The sequence below is a fragment of the Crinia signifera genome, chromosome 19 (assembly GCF_055691185.1).
Source record: "Crinia signifera chromosome 19, ASM5569118v1, whole genome shotgun sequence".
Taxonomy (NCBI): Eukaryota; Metazoa; Chordata; class Amphibia; order Anura; family Myobatrachidae; genus Crinia; species Crinia signifera.
This window is the reverse complement of record NC_139226.1, coordinates 19,480,555-19,501,724: the sequence shown is the minus strand read 5'-3', so window position 1 is coordinate 19,501,724 and position 21,170 is coordinate 19,480,555. Positions and strand designations below refer to the sequence as shown.

Here is a 21,170-nt window from a genome sequence, read left to right as displayed (position 1 = left end):
TGGTCTGTGGCGGTGTGCAAAAAATACACTCTGCTCAAAACCGAACATGTATATATTCGCATATGATGGTGAAACCGCTGCCCCCATCGCACATCCAGATGTCTGCAGATACATTTTGCCATCAAAGACAAAATAATTACGGGTGAGAATAAGCTCTAATAGTGTCAGATATAATGTTACATCAAACCCGAAATGTTCAACCTTTTGACACAAAAACTCTTTAACTGCCCTTAACCCTTCTCCATGCGGAATTGAGGTATATAGACTTGTGAAATCCATAACACATAATAGTGTATCTGGTGCCACAGTGCCCAATTCCTCCAATTTATTTAAAAAGCAGGTAGTATCCTTAAGATACGTAGGTTGGATGGAGATGTGTGGTTGCACCAACATATCCAAAAGCTGGGACGTAGGTTGAAATAAACTCCCCCTGGCCGATATGATTGGTCGACCAGGGGGATTAGTCGCATTTTTGTGGATTTTGGGTAACGTGTATAATGCTGGTGCAACCGGGTAATGTACTTTTAACGCAGAGCAACATTTGTCATCAATTAAACCATCACTTTTTGACCTATCAAGCAGGTCAAAAAGTTCTTTTTGGTAACACATTGTGGGGTCACCACGCAATTTACAATACACTGTAGAGTCGCTTAGTTGGCGAACTGCTTCTAAACGATAGTCATTAACATTTTGTATCACTATCCCACCCCCCTTATCGGCGGGGCGGATAGTGATAGTTTTATCATTACTCAAACAATTTAAAGCACGTTGTTCTTCAGCCGATAAATTGCAATGTGAAATTTTATTAACAACAGTGTATTTATGCATAGATTCACCCAACAATCTGTCAAACGTTTTCAACGAGGCATTATGGCTAATGGGATCATAGGTAGACAATTTCTGTTTTTTAACAAAGTCCTGCACAACAGATGTCGACACATTTTGTGTTGACCCTTGAAAATGTTCCTTAAGGCGCATGTTACGCGCTATTTTGTGTCTGTCCATTTGCCAATTAAAGTCATTATGTCGATTAGTCGGTATGAACGACAGTCCTTTGTTCAATACCGATTTTTCAGCCTTCGTTAGAACACGATGTGACAAGTTATAAATTAGCTCCGGGACTTGGTGCGTGCTTTTGAATTCCCTTTCGCACTGGCCCCCTCTTCTTGTCCTTTGGCTTTTCCACCCCTGCCACGGGTGGTTGCGCCTAAAGGGGGACGCTTAGATGTACTTGCGTCATCAGAGTCTGGGACAATGAAATCGCTGTCACTTTGGGATGATGAGTGATAGTTGACATTTCTATCCTTTTTATTACGCCAAGTGCGTTTTCTCTGGGTGTTACCATAGCTTTGGTTACTTTTATCTGAACCAGTCAACCATCTGTACACATTGTTATAGTCATAGTCCTGTTGGACAGTGGTAAGTTTAGATTTCTTAAACTTAATTAGCTCAGATTTGTACGCATCACATTGTTGATTTAATTTCACCCAAAGTTTATCATTGGCGCGGTCAGCCATCATGGCTTGATGTTCATCATGAACCACAGTCACTTTATCCCTGGTGATTTTAAGCTCACGGCCAGCAAATTCGATCACAAGCAGCATTAGATCTAGGCTGCATTTATTTAATACGGCAACCCACCGTCGACAGAACTCTGGGCTAGCACGCCCTATCGTAGGTACATTACGGACACGAAACCCTCTGGGAATCAACTTCTGTCGAAAATAGTCAGAAAGTGACTGACCATGTAAAAGATAGTCAATCTCCTTTTTACGCAATTTGAATAACTTCTGATAGACGTCCTCCACATTAACAGCACTGTATTCTTGTTCAGTTACAAACAAAATCTGCGATGCTTCATCAGGAGAAAAGTTCAATGTCTCACCTCTGGGAAGTTCTGAATTCCCCGGATCAGTGAAGCCGTCAATCCGTTGGCTGTTGGTAACAGACTGCATGTCTGTGCAGGTGAGCGATGAAGTAGGTAATTAGTCACTGAGCTCAAAATAGCGGAGGTGCCTTGTCCCTTTAAGGTGTAAGCAAAACACCAAGTCGATATCCACGTCTCGGACTGGCACTCTCTCCTCAATAGTTAATAGCCTCCGTGCCCTTGTAGAATAGGTATAGGCAGATAGAGAATCCCAGCAAGCAGGACCCCAAACACGGCACTGGAAGGTCTTTGTACAAACAGGACTTTATTTTCTCAACGTTTCGCGGAGTTTAACCGCGTCGTCAGGAGAAACAAGCAAGACAATGAAACATACTCACAGCTCACCTTATGTAGGGACCGGCATGCTGCATCCCCCGCCCACACGCCACAGATCACGGAGACCGGGATCACCTGTGAGTGGCGCACAAGATGACATCATGCAACCACAACAGGTCTGGGTTGCTTTGCATAGCAACCAGCGTATCTCCGAGATCAGCAGCGCCGGCCGGCGTTAGCAAAGCAGTGCTAGTCAATACATAGGTTTATTTAAAAGAAATTACATTAAAACAATACAAGGACCAAAAGAAACATTACATAGTAAAGATATCTACAAAAGAACACGTACATATAAATACAATTAAAATAAAAATGACATTTAGTAAAATGTCACCACATACATATAAAAGAAATTAAGAACCAACAGTCAGAAAAATTAATTTTAAACACAATGCTATGTGTCAGATACGTCAGTAGATAATAAATCTACATCAAAGTATTCCAGGCAATACGCTCATTAAGGCCCCTTGGAGACACAGTATCAAGTCTGTATATCCAAGAAGCCTCCAGGCGCAACAATTTTTTATTGCGGTCACCCCCCTAATATTCTCAGGTACATGATCAATTATTAAATATTTTAGGGAACAAAGCTGGTGACCATGCACTTTGAAGTGCACAGCCACCGGCTGATCGCACGGTTTCCCCTTTAAAGCTGCTTTAATGGCAGATCTATGTAAGGCCATTCTTTCCTTGAATTTCCTGGACGTTTTGCCCACATAATAAAAGCCACACGGGCAGATTATATGTAAACCACAAATCGAGATTCACAAGACAAAACATGGCGTATCTTGTATTTGAAGGCATTATGAGGGTGCTTAAAAGTGCCACCGGTGATTAAATAACCACAGGTTACACAATTAGGACACCTGTAACATCCAGGTTTTTTGGCAGAAAAAGTATTAAGTGTAGTATGATCACTAATATCAGTATGTACCAATAAGTCGCGGAGATTTTTACCACGACGATAGCAGGACAGGGGTCTGATGTTTTTGAAACATTCCAGCTTTTTGTCAGAAGCTACAATTGGCCAGAGGGAACGAGTTGCAATAGGCAGTACAGGGCTGGATGTGTCAAAGGTAGTAACTAATGGAAAAATTGCTTCCTTGGCTTTAGATACAGTTTTAGAAGATCTTTACGATGTAACCCTAAAACTTTACTTTTGGACAACTGTAGCTGATTAAGAGGGTATCCACGTTCACGGAACTTCTCAATTACTTTATCCAACTCAGATGGGAGGGATGACCAGTCACTACTGATCCTCGCCACCCTCACCATCTGTGAATACGGAAGCCCTTTTTTCAGGGGGGGTGGGTGATGACTACTAGCCACCAATAGGGTATTCCTATCGGTCTGCTTAGAAAAAACCGATGTCTTAATCTGTCCATTGGTAATGCTTACAAGAACATCCAGGAATGCAATTTCCTTGTTACTACATTTAAAAGTGAATTTAATGGGAGAATCTAATTCATCTCCGTGATCTGTGGCGTGTGGGCGGGGGATGCAGCATGCCGGTCCCTACATAAGGTGAGCTGTGAGTATGTTTCATTGTCTTGCTTGTTTCTCCTGACGACGCGGTTAAACTCCGCGAAACGTTGAGAAAATAAGTCCTGTTTGTACAAAGACCTTCCAGTGCCGTGTTTGGGGTCCTGCTTGCTGGGATTCTCTATCTGCCTATACCTATTCTACAAGGGCACGGAGGCTATTAACTATTGAGGAGAGAGTGCCAGTCCGAGACGTGGATATCGACTTGGTGTTTTGCTTACACCTTAAAGGGACAAGGCACCTCCGCTATTTTGAGCTCAGTGACTAATTACCTACTTCATCGCTCACCTGCACAGACATGCAGTCTGTTACCAACAGCCAACGGATTGACGGCTTCACTGATCCGGGGAATTCAGAACTTCCCAGAGGTGAGACATTGAACTTTTCTCCTGATGAAGCATCGCAGATTTTGTTTGTAACTGAACAAGAATACAGTGCTGTTAATGTGGAGGACGTCTATCAGAAGTTATTCAAATTGCGTAAAAAGGAGATTGACTATCTTTTACATGGTCAGTCACTTTCTGACTATTTTCGACAGAAGTTGATTCCCAGAGGGTTTCGTGTCCGTAATGTACCTACGATAGGGCGTGCTAGCCCAGAGTTCTGTCGACGGTGGGTTGCCGTATTAAATAAATGCAGCCTAGATCTAATGCTGCTTGTGATCGAATTTGCTGGCCGTGAGCTTAAAATCACCAGGGATAAAGTGACTGTGGTTCATGATGAACATCAAGCCATGATGGCTGACCGCGCCAATGATAAACTTTGGGTGAAATTAAATCAACAATGTGATGCGTACAAATCTGAGCTAATTAAGTTTAAGAAATCTAAACTTACCACTGTCCAACAGGACTATGACTATAACAATGTGTACAGATGGTTGACTGGTTCAGATAAAAGTAACCAAAGCTATGGTAACACCCAGAGAAAACGCACTTGGCGTAATAAAAAGGATAGAAATGTCAACTATCACTCATCATCCCAAAGTGACAGCGATTTCATTGTCCCAGACTCTGATGACGCAAGTACATCTAAGCGTCCCCCTTTAGGCGCAACCACCCGTGGCAGGGGTGGAAAAGCCAAAGGACAAGAAGAGGGGGCCAGTGCGAAAGGGAATTCAAAAGCACGCACCAAGTCCCGGAGCTAATTTATAACTTGTCACATCGTGTTCTAACGAAGGCTGAAAAATCGGTATTGAACAAAGGACTGTCGTTCATACCGACTAATCGACATAATGACTTTAATTGGCAAATGGACAGACACAAAATAGCGCGTAACATGCGCCTTAAGGAACATTTTCAAGGGTCAACACAAAATGTGTCGACATCTGTTGTGCAGGACTTTGTTAAAAAACAGAAATTGTCTACCTATGATCCCATTAGCCATAATGCCTCGTTGAAAACGTTTGACAGATTGTTGGGTGAATCTATGCATAAATACACTGTTGTTAATAAAATTTCACATTGCAATTTATCGGCTGAAGAACAACGTGCTTTAAATTGTTTGAGTAATGATAAAACTATCACTATCCGCCCCGCCGATAAGGGGGGTGGGATAGTGATACAAAATGTTAATGACTATCGTTTAGAAGCAGTTCGCCAACTAAGCGACTCTACAGTGTATTGTAAATTGCGTGGTGACCCCACAATGTGTTACCAAAAAGAACTTTTTGACCTGCTTGATAGGTCAAAAAGTGATGGTTTAATTGATGACAAATGTTGCTCTGCGTTAAAAGTACATTACCCGGTTGCACCAGCATTATACACGTTACCCAAAATCCACAAAAATGCGACTAATCCCCCTGGTCGACCAATCATATCGGCCAGGGGGAGTTTATTTCAACCTACGTCCCAGCTTTTGGATATGTTGGTGCAACCACACATCTCCATCCAACCTACGTATCTTAAGGATACTACCTGCTTTTTAAATAAATTGGAGGAATTGGGCACTGTGGCACCAGATACACTATTATGTGTTATGGATGTCACAAGTCTATATACCTCAATTCCGCATGGAGAAGGGTTAAGGGCAGTTAAAGAGTTTTTGTGTCAAAAGGTTGAACATTTCGGGTTTGATGTAACATTATATCTGACACTATTAGAGCTTATTCTCACCCGTAATTATTTTGTCTTTGATGGCAAAATGTATCTGCAGACATCTGGATGTGCGATGGGGGCAGCGGTTTCACCATCATATGCGAATATATACATGTTCGGTTTTGAGCAGAGTGTATTTTTTGCACACCGCCACAGACCGCACATCCAGATGTTCTGCAGATACATTGATGACGTGTTCATGGTATGGGGAGGTGGTGAGAGCACCTTCCTAGACATGATGCGGGAAATCAATGAATTAGATTCTCCCATTAAATTCACTTTTAAATGTAGTAACAAGGAAATTGCATTCCTGGATGTTCTTGTAAGCATTACCAATGGACAGATTAAGACATCGGTTTTTTCTAAGCAGACCGATAGGAATACCCTATTGGTGGCTAGTAGTCATCACCCACCCCCCCTGAAAAAAGGGCTTCCGTATTCACAGATGGTGAGGGTGGCGAGGATCAGTAGTGACTGGTCATCCCTCCCATCTGAGTTGGATAAAGTAATTGAGAAGTTCCGTGAACGTGGATACCCTCTTAATCAGCTACAGTTGTCCAAAAGTAAAGTTTTAGGGTTACATCGTAAAGATCTTCTAAAACCTGTATCTAAAGCCAAGGAAGCAATTTTTCCATTAGTTACTACCTTTGACACATCCAGCCCTGTACTGCCTATTGCAACTCGTTCCCTCTGGCCAATTGTAGCTTCTGACAAAAAGCTGGAATGTTTCAAAAACATCAGACCCCTGTCCTGCTATCGTCGTGGTAAAAATCTCCGCGACTTATTGGTACATACTGATATTAGTGATCATACTACACTTAATACTTTTTCTGCCAAAAAACCTGGATGTTACAGGTGTCCTAATTGTGTAACCTGTGGTTATTTAATCACCGGTGGCACTTTTAAGCACCCTCATAATGCCTTCAAATACAAGATACGCCATGTTTTGTCTTGTGAATCTCGATTTGTGGTTTACATTATAATCTGCCCGTGTGGCTTTTATTATGTGGGCAAAACGTCCAGGAAATTCAAGGAAAGAATGGCCTTACATAGATCTGCCATTAAAGCAGCTTTAAAGGGGAAACCGTGCGATCAGCCGGTGGCTGTGCACTTCAAAGTGCATGGTCACCAGCTTTGTTCCCTAAAATATTTAATAATTGATCATGTACCTGAGAATATTAGGGGGGGTGACCGCAATAAAAAATTGTTGCGCCTGGAGGCTTCTTGGATATACAGACTTGATACTGTGTCTCCAAGGGGCCTTAATGAGCGTATTGCCTGGAATACTTTGATGTAGATTTATTATCTACTGGACGTATCTGACACATAGCATTGTGTTTAAAATTAATTTTTCTGACTGTTGGTTCTTAATTTCTTTTATATGTATGTGGTGACATTTTACTAAATGTCATTTTTATTTTAATTGTATTTATATGTACGTGTTCTTTTGTAGATATCTTTACTATGTAATGTTTCTTTTGGTCCTTGTATTGTTTTAATGTAATTTCTTTTAAATAAACCTATGTATTGACTAGCACTGCTTTGCTAACGCCGGCCGGCGCTGCTGATCTCGGAGATACGCTGGTTGCTATGCAACCCAGACCTGTTGTGGTTGCATGATGTCATCTTGTGCGCCACTCACAGGTGATCCCGGTCTCCGTGATCTGTGGCGTGTGGGCGGGGGATGCAGCATGCCGGTCCCTACATAAGGTGAGCTGTGAGTATGTTTCATTGTCTTGCTTGTTTCTCCTGACGACGCGGTTAAACTCCGCGAAACGTTGAGAAAATAAAGTCCTGTTTGTACAAAGACCTTCCAGTGCCGTGTTTGGGGTCCTGCTTGCTGGGATTCTCTATCTGCCTATATATATATATATATATATATTTTTTTACACAGACCAGCCAGCAGGGGGCCGGAGCCGAGCCGCTCATTAGATATTCATATATTCACTGCACCCGATCATTACATATGCATGATCGGGTGTAGTGAATATACCCGGTCCCCTGCTGGCACCCCCGGGGGGCAGCCTGTGCTGCCTGGCACCCAGGGAGCCCACCTCTCCCCCACAAACGTTCTGGGGCAGGCAGGGAGACTTCCATCTCCCTGCCTGCCGCCGTCCTCGGGCTCCCTGCGGCATCGCCGCAGGAGTTAAAATTCGCCAGTCAGGGGCAGTGAGCCCCTGCTCGTTGAATACTGGAGCCGGCGAGGCTCCGGAACGCGGCGAGCAGTGGCGAATGTGCAGCGAATCCTAAACAGGATTCGCTGCATGTCATCAGTATTCTCATTGAATACTGCCCAATGTCTGTTAGTAAGATTCACACGATTTAAGGATAACAAGAAACAGTAGACCACTTGTGATGGAAGGAGCCAATCCTTTTAGCATGTAAATGTAACACGCAAATAATAATTCGGAGGCAGTCTGTTGGTGCTAGATGCACTGTTTGTACATATATATTCCTTGTAAGGTGAAGCTAGGGAGCATTAGAAGTGGCAATTGGCTCACCTAGTAGATGCGGTATCCAGTTCAGAGGGTGCACTGGTAATTGAGCAGCTGGACGGCTGTGGTAGAAGAGAGCCGGTATATGGAGTTGTTTAAGCTGCGCCGGTCCTGGAGTAACCCGTGATTTTAGGCGGGCAGTGCACGGTGTCCGTGCTGGAGGGCTTAGTGAGCCGGCAGCACTTCCAATGCAAACTGCGGTGTTGGACGGGCAATGCACGGTGTCTGTGCTGGAGGGCTTGGTGAGCTGGCAGCACTGCTGATGCAAGCCGCAGCAGATAGCGTGTAGCATGGTCTGGCTCAGTCGGACAATCAGGAGACCTCACACTGTGTTTGCTGAAGTCAATGCGTTTCGTAACCACTTGTATGCTGGAAACTTTTTCAAGATGGAGGATAAAAACAGGGTAAAACTCCAGTTTGGGCAAGCCAGTGGGTGTGGTTTCTCTAAGGTGACCAAAGATCCGGATCTGGCCACAATGCACTTACCCAGAACTGGAGTTGGTTCCTGTGGTGGTACACTAAATCAGATCAACATGTTTCAAGATCTGTGTCTCTTCTTCAGGATCCAGATTCAGTGTACTGGGCTGGGCTTTTTATTCTATTCTTGAGTACCGCCCCCCCTAGTTCACTTCCGGTTCCTGTGATTGGAATCAGGAAGTGATGATTCCTTTGTTCAGAGTGGTCCCTAAAGGTTGTGAATATATGATGGGCTAATAGGTACCCGCAGCCTATGTTGTTGATAAAAAAAGGTGCCCTGGTGAGATCGTCCTCCCTTATCTTCTTTTATATAATAGCCGGGCATCTGAGAGATCACTTCCGGTCCTGGTCATTTCCGGTCTCAGTGCTCGGCGGGTGTTTGCAGATGTATCCACGTGTCTCTTCCGGCCGCAGTCACTTCTGATCTTTGCAACTATGTCCACGTAGCAAGTGCATACCTCTTTACTTTCGGTCATCTGATGCCCGCCTTGTGGTGTCGTCAGTTTCTAGAGTCATTTTTCCCTATTAATCTAGTTATTCCTGAGTATTTTTGGCCAGTATTTGTATTTCTGATGTGGTGATGTTGTACAATTCATTTTTTTCTGGTGTTGCTAAAATTTGCTTGGTTGTTCTTTTAGGATGTTATAATGTGATTAGGACATAGAGACTGATAAGAAGATTATTGCTATTCTTTAATGTGGTTGGACAGGTCATATGGAATTAATCCTTATTTGATATTGAGGATATGCTCAGAGATCATTGCTTTTAATGGTTGAGAGGTTCTACCTATATAGTAGAGACCACACGTACATGTCACAGCATACACCACATGTGTCACACGTTATGAAATCTAAGATCATCATTTGTGTTTGATTAATGTTGATCAATAGAGGTACGTATGTGATAGTGTGATGGTTTATTATGGATACAGAAATGTGTGAGCTGTAAACTAATACTGCTTTCACATTGCAGAAATGGGTAATGACACGGTATTCTTAAATGGGACTTTAAAACGGGTCTGAGCCTTGAGACCTTTCACATTGCAGGTGAAAACCGTTTTAAAAAACATTTAATACCATTCAAACATTCAACCCGTTTAACCCCCAAGGGACACATTTCAAGCCATTGAAATAGAGCCATTCACACTGCCTAAAAAACGGCTTTAAAACGTGTAGGACTCTGCTTTTTAACCGTGTTTAAATATCGGTTAACTTTAACCGGTAAATCAACTTTGGCACTTTCACATTGCAGCCTTAAACGTTTTAAAATGGGAAAAAAAACGGCAATATACCGTTTTAAAAGTGCGATGTGAAAGGGGTATTATACAGATACATACCATACCAGCCACAATGATACATTTTCGATACTAATGCTGTGTGGTAGCAGAGGCCATGAGATATGTAGTAAGTAAACATCATTTTCTGGATTTTTAGGTGGCAGGACTTCAAATCGGGCCTGAAAAGGGAGCTGATTGGAATATCCACAGCATGACCACCGGGAGTGGGCCCATGCCATCCAACCTGGAGTATACCCCCTGGAGTACTCTGCCTTAGATGTGATTGATGAGGTAGAGATCAGGGGGGTATCTAACATGGATAGTGAGCTCCCGGTGGAGGTTTTTTTTTTTAAATTGCGTTTTTATTTAATTTTCAATATAAAACATTACAAAACACACAGTTACATTTCGGTACCAACATAGTACTCACATTGCACAGTTCATTACTTAAAAAACAGTACCTCATGTAAAAAAACACAAAACAGACATAAACACGTTCACAGCACGACTCCCAAAAAAAATTCCCATCTGAAGGACCACTCAGCTTTATCCATAACAGTGACCCCTGGCCCATTGCACACAGCCCCCTTTCCATCCCCTCGTCCATTCTCCTCTCCAAAAAGCCCCTACCAGACCCCCCAGGCCTATTTATTAGGCTTCTCCACTTATTCATAGACCATACTCCACAGTTAACTTTAAAAAAAAACCTACTACCTATAGTCCCGGCCCTATACCTTGGGTAATATACCATATTTGACCCAAAAAGTCCCTCAGTCCAGAGAGTATATATCCTAGATATCAAATTATATCTATCCACACACAAACACCAAAAAAAAAAAAAAAAGAGGGAGAAGAGACACCCATTTTGTTAAGCTATCTATTGATTTGTACTCCAAAATTACTAAGTGTAACATAAAGTGTCAAGGACATCTCCGTGTACATATACTACCCACATCTATTTTCACTAGAGTCTCCTCTAGCACTTAAATGTGGACCTATTTCAGCTCACGTGCCCACTATAAAAATATCTTATGAAATGACAATAAAAAAAAAAAAAAAAAAAAAAAATTAATTACATTTTTTCCCTATTATTAGTGAATTTATTAAACTTCATTCTGTGTAAGAGAGGAAATCTCCTCATATGTGCATCTACACCTATATTGTCTCATTATTTAAATTTGATCCCAAAACCAGTGCTTATACATTCAATCTCTCACTGATATTGACTCTATGGTCTACTGACCGGTTCCAATAACCCCATATGCCCAGGTACTTATAGCTCGAGCCCCGGGATGCATACACGTACTTTTCATGTTCACTAGTCTGGTTAACTAAATTAACCCATTCTCCGTGGAGCGGTCCCAAAGGGGACATCCACCTACGTGCGATTATTACCTTCGCTAAAGCCGCTAGGTTTTTTGCCATCTGTTTCATTTCCCGGGGGATTGTCCCTTCTGCCCATATCCCAAGGACCAGATTCAGTTTATTTAGGGCATTTCGTGGGACACCAATCAGGACCAGAGTTTCAATTATTTCATCCCAAAACCTACTAACCATCTTACAGCTCCACAACAAATGGTCAAGAGTGGCGTCCCCTTCTCCACATTTCGGACATCTATCAGACCCACCCCCAGCAAATTTTTTCAATCTGACAGGCGTTACATAGGTCCTGTGTAGAATATTGAATTGGACCTGTTGAGTCCGCATCAAGTTTGTTGCTTGACGTGGGCCATCCAAGGCCACCCTCCAGCCTATTTCATCTAACTGGGGGATGTCCTTGGTCCATTTTTCCCGTAGAACCCTCAAATCCTCAGCCTGAACAAATGAATGTAAAAAGTGATACATTTTAGACAAGCGCTTACCCTTCGCTAGTTGTTTAATGAAGGTTTTGCACGGAGCCTCCACCACCTCCCACCTGGTGGACTTGCCCCCTACATTCATAGCACTCCTTACTTGAAGATATCTAAAGAAGACTGCCTTAGGAATACTAAATTCTGCCTGCAACTGGGAAAATGATTTCAGCACCCCTCCCTGACACCATTGGCCCAATGTATTAACCCCGTAGGTATTCCACACTAACCCTCCTTGTTGTTCCTTGAGGTCCCCCATACCTGTTAGCGAAAGGATTGGAGTGTCCGGATCGAGACCAACTGCTTTTGTTAGTTTACAGGACCATCTCCAGATTTTAACCGCTTGGCTGATTATAGGAGGGAGATCCCTCCGGAGCCCTCTCACAAACAATCTCTGAAGAGGTGTATAGTCAGGATCCACACACTCCACAAGACTTCGCAACTCGGCTGAGTCTTCTCCTGGCCTTACCCAAGCATATATTTGAACCATCTGAGCGGCCATGTAATATATTTTGAAATCCGGGAGGGCCATTCCCCCTTTATCTCTATCCCGGCTCATAACATCCATTTTTACTCTAGGCATTTTATCCCGCCAGATAAATGAGGAGACTATGCTCTTAATCTTCCTAAAGTGCTCATCCCCAATAAAAACTGGGGAATGTTGCACTATATACAAAAATTTAGGCAATAATGCCATTTTAACCAGATTGACCCGTCCTATCTGAGATATCTGGAGTCTGGACCAACTACGGCATTTAGATTTTAATAAACTAATATATGGAATTATATTTTGGGAGATAAAATCTCCTGAGTTTCTGGTAAAAGAGATGCCCAAATACCTGAATTTTTCCACCCTCTTTAGCTGTCCTTCGGGAACTAAGCTCGACCCATCCTCAGTTCCCAGCTGGATATAGTTAGATTTATCCCAGTTCATTGTAAGGCCGGAATATCCCCCGAACTCTTGTATAAGTTGCATTACCACAGATAAGTCCCCAGGCATCGATAGACCCACCAGCAGATCATCTGCATATAATGAAACTAAGTTCCTGCTAGGTCCCCTACCCCCGTTCTCGCCCCCCAGGGCTGATCTCAATGCACACGCCAGGGGCTCCACCACCACTGCAAACAGCAGAGGGGATAGAGGGCATCCCTGGCGAGTCCCTCTGGAGAGAGAGAAAGAGGGGGATGTGAACCCATTGATGGTCACTCGAGCCCTTGGATTTTGATATAACAGTGAGATCCGTTTTATAAACTTTTCCCCAAACCCATAGGCCTGCAGAGTCCTCCACAAGAAAGGCCATTCGACTGAGTCGAATGCCTTGTTCGCGTCAAATGACGCGAGCACTGCATCCGACCCCCTCAGCTCCTCAGTCTGAAGGTAAGTATATGCTCTACGAAGATTAATCATGGTCGACTTCCCTTCCATGAAGCCCGTTTGATCGGGGTGGACCACCTGATCTACTACTCTCTGAAGTCTAGTTGCCAATATTTTAGCATATATCTTAGCATCTGACGTTATCAATGATATAGGCCTATACGAGTCGACTCGTGTCGGTTCTTTGCCACTTTTGGGGATCATAATAATTGCAGCCTCTGTCAAAGACTGCGGTATACACCCCTCTTTTTCCATACATTGAAAAACCCTCAGCAACTGAGGACCCAGTTTCCCAATGTATTTCTGGTACACCTCCCCAGGGAGGCCATCAAGACCAGGGGCTTTACCCCCTGGAAGGGAGTTAATTGCAACGATCACCTCCTCCACTGTCAGGGGGGCCTCCAATATATCTCTTGAGGAGGGCAGCAAATTTGGAAGTTCCAGCCCTGCCAGATATTGACAAATTTCTTCATTACTGCGACTTAATTTAGACCTATATACCTCTTCAAAGTGTGTGGAAAATAGTTCTGATATTTTAGGGGTATTGGTAACCTCTTGGCCCGATTCTAACCTGATCAGGGGAATAATGTTAGAAGGACTCTCTTGTTTCATAATGTGTGCCAGAAATTTCCCAGTCCGATCCGATTCAGCGTACCACCTGTTTGACCCTGAGGTAAGCCGTCGGCAGGTTACCTCCTGGAGAAACTCCACCCACTCTTTTTGGGCAGCCAGCCACAGCAACCTTGCTGAATCTGTCTTATTGGACAGGAAGATATTTTCAAGACAAATCATTTTCTCTTCCAGTTCACCTGCCCTCTTTCTACTAGACAGCTTCAGGAAGGCTATCTTTTTAATAAACACCCCCCTTAAATACGCCTTAAAGGCGTCCCACACAACAAGATTTGTAGAGGACCCATCATTTCCTTCAAATAATTCATCTATCATTTTCTCCATCTCCCCCTGTTCCCCCATTTGTTGCAACCAGTATGCCTGCAGTTTCCAATATCTAAACCCTATCTGGATCTCTAGATCAATCTCCATAGTGACCGGCGAATGATCTGAAATCCCCCGGGCCCTATAGTCTACATGCCTAATTTTGGTAAGGGCATTCTCAGAGACCAGAATCAAGTCGATCCTTGAGAACACTCTATGGGATGAAGAATAGCAGGAAAACTGCTGACGATCTGGATTCCTGATTCTCCAGGGATCCTTCCACCCTATCTCTTCTATAAACTCAGAGAATTTATTACTTTCCCTAGGACTTATTTTATCAGGCCTATACCATCTGTCCAGGTGAGGCTGAGGTACCTTATTAAAATCCCCCAAGCAAATCACTATATTATCCGGAAAGGATGCTGCAAATTCCACCGCCATTCTCACCACATCGTATGAGAATGGGGGTGGGATATATACTGTGAGGATACAGAACCGTACATGGTCAATTGCACACTCCAAAAAAATATATCTTCCCCCGGGATCGATCTTCACGGAGCCCATATCAAAGACCACAGATTTCTTGACTAGCAAGGCAACCCCCCGGGAAGAAGAAGAGAAGGGGGCATGGAAGCTATGCCCTATCCAGGGACGTTTTAAAGATCCCAATCGCTCTTTAGGCAGGTGGGTCTCTTGCAAGCAAATAATGTCAGAGTCCAAACTCCTACACTGTTTCAAGACCAAAGCTCTTTTTACCCTGCAGTTCAGACCTCTGACATTCCAGGTCAAGAATTTAACCATTTAATCTGCACAAGAGATCCACCTATATCCCACAATTCCTGACATAGACAATAGTTTAACCAATAGGGCCACAAAACAGAATTTACCAATGGGCCATATTCTTTGATATATATGCAGTGGACCAGCATTAGGTTCATATTATCCCACATTTCCTGACCTAGACAATAGTTTGACCAATAGGGCCACAAAACAGATTTTACCGATAGGCCACATTCTTTGATATATATGCAGTAGACCAGCATTGGGTTCATATTATCCCACATTTCCTGACATAGACAATAGTTTGACCAATAGGGCCACAAAACAGATTTTACCGATAGGCCTCATTCTTTGACAAATATGCAGTGGACCAGCATTGGGTTCATTTTTCATAGGCTGCCAGCACTTTAGCCAATATTCTAGGCCCTTCAGGTGCCAATATATGGAACAAACTCTGCTGAATTTTGCTGTGAACGGACATACACAAATACAAAGACAAACATAGACACCCATCCCACCCCACCCCCCTCCCCCACCCTGTATAACCAGTTCCCATGGCATACCTATATCCCTACCCCCCCTCCACACAAATCCCCCCTTTAAGCTATCTCCAGTTACAGTAGCCTCCTAGAGCAATCAACTAATGGCCACCAAAGAGATCTACCCCCGCCCTCCCCCGTGCACCCCCGCCGCCCTCCACAGAATTACTATAATCTAACTTCAGATCCCCCACATTATTTACCTACAGACTTATATTACGAGCTCAACTTGCTCCTAGCACTGCCAGAGCAGTTGTCCAGATAACCTTTAGGGTTCACCACAAAAGTTCTCCCTATTCAAGAAGAGAGATAACTGAAACAAACAAATGCAAAATGTTACCACGACATAAACAGGACACTTCATTTAAAGATTTTAGCTCAGTGCCACCTGTTTCCTGCCCGGATAAGTGGCATCAAGCCACCTTGCCGCCTCCCCGGGAGTGAAAAAAAATTTCGTAGCCCCATCCGCTATCACTCTCAGTTTAGACGGATAGAGCATGGAATATTTTAATTCCAACTCTCTAAGGCGACCTTTAATGTCCTTAAATTTTGCACGGTCCTTCTGGACATCTAAAGGAAAGTCCGGAAAGGCCGAGATCCTCCTTCCATTATGGGAAAAATCCCCCTTTTCCCTGGCCAGCCGCAACACACTGTCCCGGTCCCTATAGTTTAGAAACTTCGCTATCAAAGTACGGGATGGACCACCCGGGGGAGGAGGCCGGCCTGGGATCCGATGAGCTCTCTCTATGGCGAATTGAGCAGAGAAGGCCTTGTTGCCACACATCTGAAATAACCACTCCTCCAGGAACTTTTCAGGGGCATTACCCTCTATACGTTCCTCAAAGCCGATGAAACGGATGTTATTCCGTCTAAGTCTACCTTCCATGTCGGACATTTTTTTGCATATTTCGGACATTTGATCACTGACGGATTTAACCTGAATCTGTAAAGGGCCGACAATGTCCTCCACTGTAGATATGCGGTTCTCGGCCTCAGTCATTCTCTCACGAATTTTTTGAGCATCATTCCTGAGGAGTGTGATATCGGACTGAACTTTGTTTATTTGTTCTAATAAACGAGTTTCACAAGTGTTGATAGCCTCAAGGACTTGTTGTAATGTTACCTCTGGGGGAGGTGGGTTTTTACTCTCCTTCGTGGGGGTAGAGAGAGGAGTACTGGTCTGGGAGCTGCTGCCTGCTTGGGAGCGGGCAAACTTCTCCAATCTGGCCGCCGCCGTCGTATTTTGACCAGTCTTACCCATAATGCACAATTCAGCTACACGTAGCCCCTCCGGCACAGAGTTACTCGGTTACACACTCACTTTATGGGTTTCTGGATATTGATATACTTAGCCCAAACTTAGTGAACCGTATTTACACAAGGTTTAATGTCATGTGCTGGTATTCTACCAGATATTATCGGGAGTCACCAAGAAATTAAATTCACCGGCAGGTAAACCCTCCGGGCCCACATTAACACAGTCACGTACTTAAGCTGTAGATTTCTAGACTTAGTATACTTGGCCCGGCTAGCACCGTATAATACCGCACTCAAAGTCCACCGCTGCTAGCAGGGAACCTCAGGGCTCTCCAAGCAATAGATTGACCCTTCTGGGTACACAGTCTTTATAAACCGGGCACGATAAGTGGGTTATACCCACAGGGACTCACCCACCGCCACCAGATCTTCGTCCACGGATATGTCTCTCAGCAGGTGCCTCCGTTCAAACCCCACAATTTCCAGGAAACGGTCCTCTGGGTATGGGGTCCTGCCCAATAGCCCGTCTCTCACACGGACCTGGTACACTTTCTTGTATATGGCCTCCGCTGAACACCAAGCAAGGGACCCCCCCACAGCAGCCGACCACCACCTTGCTTCGATTTTCCACCCTGGAGCTGCGTCTCACACCCGCAGCAGCCAGGGGCCGTGTAAAGCGCTTTTTTTTAGGCTGGGGGCACGTCACTGTAGTCGTCAAGCAAAGCTAGCGATAGTCATGGGGGCAGCCCCTTGTAGCCGGGCGCCGCAGGTTCTCCTGCCCGCCGCGGCTCACACCCGCAGCACTTCGGGATCCCCGGCGGCGTCTGACGTCACAGCCCGGCGCCCGCTCCACGGACAGGCAATGCCGGAGACGGAGTCAGCAAAGAATGAGGACCCCAACCAGCACGCCCAGCTCCACGCGCCGTCTCTCACCCGGCCGGGTAAACGCTCCGGAGCTCAAGCACAAAACAGGACCGCAGGCAGGCACTCTCGGCAGGTACTCTCCACTTGGCTTTAGCTCGTCAGACCATTGGGCAGCAGGATCTTTTAGCAGCGGCGTGCACGGGGGAGCTCAGACGCACACCCTCACTCTCGTCCTGCCGTGGCCACGCCCCCACCTTATCCCCGGTGGAGGTTTTTGCTGCTGAGTTAACAGGTAAATGTGGCAACTGCATTGTTGTTAATATACATGGTTTATTGATGTGATGGCGACCATGTTATTTTTATCATAGCTGAGGTGGAGTCTCCAGCATCCCTAGAAGCTTCCTCTTCAGGCCCACAATGACAGCATGCTCACCAACAGGCTGAGGAGAACATCGCAAGCCGGCTGCTAAATACAATCTTGCAGCAAGGGGTGGAGAGTGGCGAACGCAATGAGCGTCAAGTGGTATTGCTGGAAAAGGTGGTGACTGCCATGACAAATATGTCAGAGCAGTCCAGCCGCCAGAATGACATTCTGGCGGCTGCCAATAACAACCTTGCCCAGCAAACCAGCCGCCAGAAGGACATTCTGGCGGACCTTGCCAGCACCACCAGGGCGCTTGTAGCGGGCCAGGCAGCTATTCCACCTGCTGCCCCACCCCATGCTGGCAAAAGGGAGCCAACACCACCCCCTTCCTCAGCAGCTGAGCCTCCTCAGATCACGGTCCGACGAGGATGAAGACCTGCTGCCCCCAAGTCCCCACCATCCAAGGGGGAAAAAAGGGAGGAAAAAATGATGTGGTGCCACCTTATTGACTGTGTGTGGTTTGCCCCCAAATCTTGTCCTTTGCTCTGGCGGGCCACTTCCTGTGTGAGAACACTATTCCCGTGTAAAGGGTACCAACATCTGTAATTCACAATCGAGAAATGTAGGGTCTTGTTTTGATGCTGTGGATCCTGGCTAGCATAATTCCTGGATGATGTAGATCCGATGCTGGTGTGGCCTTTGATTTCAGCATGCACCTGTTGGGTCTCACATGTTTCATGTTATGGCACATTTTGTTGTGTCTGGTTGTATATTTTTATGTGTTGAAAATGATTTTTTGCAAATATTTTTTTTTTTAACATTTGCTGTGACGCTTAAACAGCAATAAATCATTTTTCCTAAACTTACATGAACGTGTTTGATGCGAAATGTTTTGTGTGCAGTGTGGAACATCAATACATTATTTGTGTGTATGTGTAACACACATCATTAAGTATGCTGTTGAAGTGGATGAAGTGATGGCGTAATCATGGTTGCCTACCTGACCCTCTCCATGAGGGAGAAAATGCTCTGTTCCTGGACTTCCCTGGTAATGTATGATTGCCAGCACCTGTGGTGACACCTTTCTTATCAGTTACCTAGCTCCCCACAGGTGCTGGCAATCCTACATTATCCATACCTCGCAGCATGCCCCTCTCCAGGAGGACACAATGCTCTGTTCCTGGGGTTCCCTGGTAATGTATGATTGCCAGCACCTGTGGTGACACCTTTCTTATCAGTTACCTAGCTCCCCACAGGTGATGGCAATCCTACATTATCCATACCTCCCAGCGTGCCCCTCTCCAGGAGGACACAATGCTCTGCTCCTGGGCTTCCCTGGTAATGTATGATTGCCAGCACCTGTGGTGACACCTTTCTTATCAGTTACCTAGCTCCCCACAGGTGCTGGCAATCCTACATTATCCATATCTCCCAGCATGCCCATCTCCAGGAGGACACAATGCTCTGCTCCTGGACTTCCCTGGTAATGTATGATTGCCAGCACCTGTGGTGACACCTTTCTTATCAGTTACCTAGCTCCCCACAGGTGCTGGCAATCCTACATTATCCATATCTCCCAGCATGCCCATCTCCAGGAGGACACAATGCTCTGCTCCTGGACTTCCCTGGTAATGTATGATTGCCAGCACCTGTGGTGAGCTAGGTAATTGCTGAGAAAGGTGTTTCACCAAAGGTGCTGGCAATTATACATTACCAGGGAAGTCCAGGAACAGAGCATTTTCTCCCTCATGGAGAGGGTCAGGTAGGCAACTATGGGTTTAATGAGACATTTATAAGAGAGGAATACAAATGTGTCCTCCCTTCCCAAACAACAGTGATGGATGTTGATAGTGAGTGGTAGAGGCCAAGATGTGTGATTCCACCAAGCATGCAAAAATGGATAGTGTGAAACCATCACCTAAGGTTACAAATTCAATGCCCATACACTAGTAAGATTTGTCTTCAGATCTGGCTGGTTGGAACAAAAACATGGTTATGGATGAGTGACAGTTTGTCAGTTTTCCAGCATTTCCAAGCAAATGGTCAACTGTCATTTGCTCTCATCCATAACCAGGTTTTTGTTCCAACCAGCCAGATGTGAAGATACATCTGCGTGTGTATGGCACAGAGTGGTGGGCAGATGTAGGAATCCTTCCCCAGAGATGGTGTAAATCATGTTCTACCTGGCATCGTACATACAGAGTGTGAAAAAGACAGTTAGGAGCAGATTGGCTGCTTAAACATCAGTGTCCAAGTTATCAATTTGTAAGATTGTTTCCCAGATTGTGTGCATGAGCAGGACAAATTTATAAAACATTGCAAGTAAAAAAGGTCTTACAAAACCACATTGTTGCTGTTAGACGTGATAGAGGTGTATAAATAAATAATGTGAAGTGTATGTTTGTGTTGCACTGAGAAAGTTGACACATGTCGACTCCTATGAATTGTGTGTCCTGTTGTCCTAACATGACAGGCACACTTGCATTAAGGGTGTAGATGGTATCAAAGAAGGACCGCAGCAGGAATCTCCGATACCTGCAGCGATCCCCCCTGCAGCTCCGCTTGCCACATCCCCCATAGGTTTCTATGGGGGATGCGAAGATGCCCGATGTTTCAACATCAGGTAGCAGACCATCACATCCCTGGGCTAACGCCATTCTGGGATGACGATAGCCCATTGTAGCCTATGGCTACGGGATCGCACTGCCGGCGGGTCAGCGCATAACCGCGCATGCGCAGACCCCCCGGCGTCCTGGTCAGGGCTTCGCAGGGATGGGCTCTGTCCCTGCACCCTCAAATTTGATAAATCCCTGTGATGTGATCGCATTTTACAATGCGATCCTTAGTCCTCAGGGGCCCCGGTGCACTGCACCTGCTGCACCAATGGTAGTTCCCCCAAAAACGGGTGTATTTGGTTTTGGTCAAATATGGTTTGATAAATGGGCCCCATTGACTCCTTCCTGCAAACCAAAAAATGTAAGCCTCCTAACTGCTCTCTGGCTGAGGGCCGCATTTATCAAGTAATATTTGCGGCTAAATCCCCGGGGGTTAGCCGCAAATAT

The 21,170-nt window shown here is 44.9% G+C and overlaps 1 long non-coding RNA gene across 1 annotated transcript in view; it reads left to right on the top strand.

The window, feature by feature from the left end:
* LOC146041727 (uncharacterized) overlaps positions 1-18,599 on the top strand; it is a 27,381-nt gene extending 8,782 nt beyond the window's left edge. The window contains exons 2-4 of the long non-coding RNA XR_014463565.1: positions 10,304-10,485; positions 18,015-18,036; positions 18,113-18,599. This is a non-coding gene — a long non-coding RNA (uncharacterized LOC146041727). The remainder of the gene's footprint in view (positions 1-10,303; positions 10,486-18,014; positions 18,037-18,112) is intronic.
* Positions 18,600-21,170: the final 2,571 nt, after the last annotated feature.